The 2,754-nt window shown below is 31.2% G+C and overlaps 1 pseudogene; it reads right to left on the reverse strand.

The window, feature by feature from the left end:
- Positions 1 to 246: 246 nt before the first annotated feature.
- Positions 247 to 843, reverse strand: LOC131936696 (small ribosomal subunit protein uS7m-like; annotated as a pseudogene).
- Between the last annotated feature and the right edge of the window lie 1,911 nt (positions 844 to 2,754).

The raw sequence follows: 2,754 nt of genomic DNA on the forward strand, positions 1-2,754 counted from the left end.
GCAAAATGAAATACTACACATGGTGCCTAGGGCTACATTTTACAACGATCAACTTTGTAGCGATGACCATCGATACGAAGTCAATCATTATCGTTCATTTAGAAAGGAGTGAGTTTGTATTAGCAATATAATTCTTTGTAAGATCTCAATAACGTTCATTTAGAATGGAGTGTGTTGATATTAAAAATATATTATCTTGACAATTATAATTTTGTAACGTGTTATATAACTCTGAAATCACAATCTTTATCTTAATTGTGCATAGGCTTGATTACTCTCACACATCTTATGAAGTTCTTGCTTCTCACTGCCGTACCCTGCTTATTGTAAGCATCCATGATTTCAAGAGTAAGTTTTTTCTTCCATTGGGATTCTCCTTTCTTTGTCTCTACAGCTATCAATAATCCGCTACATAGCCCTAAACTGCCTTTTGTTTTCCTTGGCACACACTGGTACCCTATATGCTACTCCACCTTTGACAACCCTAACAGTTATCAGCAGTGGTTTACAATTGTCAACAGATTGTTTGAAGATGGTTACAGGATTGCACTCAATCTGACTTCTATCTATCTCCGAAGCCTTTTGCTATGTCTCAATTTGTCGGAGCTTCATATTTTCAAACAACCGACGCATCACTTCCCTGACTCTTTCCTTATTTCCTCCTTTCATCATAACATTTGTGAATTTTAGGACAATTGGATCATAGAACAAAGGTGAAATTAAAACATCTGTTGTCGGGGCTTTGAGTGGATTATGGAGTCTCTGATCTTTTTCTGATAGCTCTTTGTTAATTTCTTCTTTATTACTTATTGGGTCTAAAAAAACTGGACTGTAACACGACATCCTTGAGACCTGAAAAACACAGTAAAGGGGGCAAATATATCTTAACTGTTAGATAGTCTTAAAAATTAAATATGTTAAAGATATTGGTTTAAGATTTATACTTAATGCCTATAATAATATTAAGCACTCTGCCGTATACAATTGCAGAATAACAGACACAACAATTGTTATGTGCAAAATAAAATCTCACACCAGAAAGATATATTTTGTTTTTAACTATTAAAATTTTGAATTTTGCTAACTTAAAAAAAAAATGGAAATTAAAATTTGAGTTAGTTAAAAAAACTTAATTATAGTAACTAAATGGGAAGTAACTCTTAACTGACGGCATGCCAATTTACTATTTATATCATTCGCATTTTATTTTAAAAAGACAACCTGAATTATTCACCGATTTTGTGTTTTTATCCTTATTTCGTTCTTTACTTTTTATTCTCTGTTTAATTTCTTCTTCTCTGTGTTGTCTGACCCCGTCAGGCCTCACGCATGTGTCCACTATATCAATAAGATACATTAAACGGACAATACTGTTAAGGTTAGGTTTGGAAGAACATGTGCTAAAGGAAACTGCAATGTATGTGAAGAAATCAGAAACTACTAACTGAATACAGAACTGTGTATAGTATGCAACATTTCACCATTCACCAACTAACTTAGTGTACGCTTTGTTACTTTGATATCAAATAAACTATACGAAAAAAAGTGTCTAAATGACCTCAATATTATTAATATACAATAATGTACACATGACTATGTATATATAAAATGTGTTTCAATCATAAATAATCCTTAGATATGGAGTAATTTGTTTTCAGTTGCTAACTTCTTAGTCAAACTCTAAATACACGTCTTCAAAAAGAAGCATTATTAGAAATTTGACATTGTTTTTATTTGAACCTTCATACCGATGTATGTTTTCATCGACTCAAAACCAAACAATAAATAAGTTTTACATATATTAAGTTATCTTTTATAAGCGTATGTTGTTTAAGATTATACGTAGTCTTGATTAAAATAAAAAAAAACAAATATGACAAAGAAGATGGCACATATTTAGCAGTGTTATATTATTTAGGTACTTGGCCTATTACCCTGTCAAGTTATTGGATACGCACAAAGTGAATGTGACTTCTGTTTAATGATCTCTTATATTTTATTATACTTGCATACGTTTGCCATACTAAAAACTTTAGTACTGAAAAACAAGCAACACTTTTATCTCCCTTAATTATGTAGAGCTTTTTAAATCGAACAATGAATGACTATAACTAATTACTAAAACAGGGCTAGCAAGTAATTAAGCACTTTTGGACATAAGGAAATATGTGTCTGGGCACTTCTTGTACCATGCATTTTTTTTATACAGTTTGTTACATTTTGTATCCAAAATTGTGCTATTTTGTTTTTAAATTGCAAAGTGCTATGCTTCTTGTTTATGATATCTTCTGTATACATAAAAGAAACGTATTTTACGTTTTTTATAATGATAGAATTATCTTATTTTTTGCTATATAGTGTGTATGGGGTAGTAAACTTATACTCAACATGTCAAGTGTATTGAGGACAAATGCAGTATGTCCGTTTTTTTTTGGTGTGAATTCGATGTACATGTCTAGTTAAATTGTCAACAATACAATGTTTAAACACAATATTTAGTACTATTTAATATCGGAATAATATTTAGAAAAATCATGTTTTCCGAGCTTATGTTTTTTGGGCATACTGCATGTATCTTCTATAAATCGATGTGTGAGTTATAATCATGGCTTTCATTAGCTGAAATAACGTTAGCCGATATGCTTAGCTCTATATTTTTCACCCCTTCTCATACATGTGATTTACAGCGATAGTTTCACTGTACCGACATTCGTAGATTGATATGTTCGTGTAAAGCTTGGCATGATGTCTAAT

This window comes from Physella acuta, unplaced genomic scaffold (genome assembly GCF_028476545.2).
Source record: "Physella acuta isolate Inbredline_101_S28 unplaced genomic scaffold, ASM2847654v3 ptg000185l, whole genome shotgun sequence".
Lineage (NCBI taxonomy): Eukaryota > Metazoa > Mollusca > Gastropoda > Physidae > Physella > Physella acuta.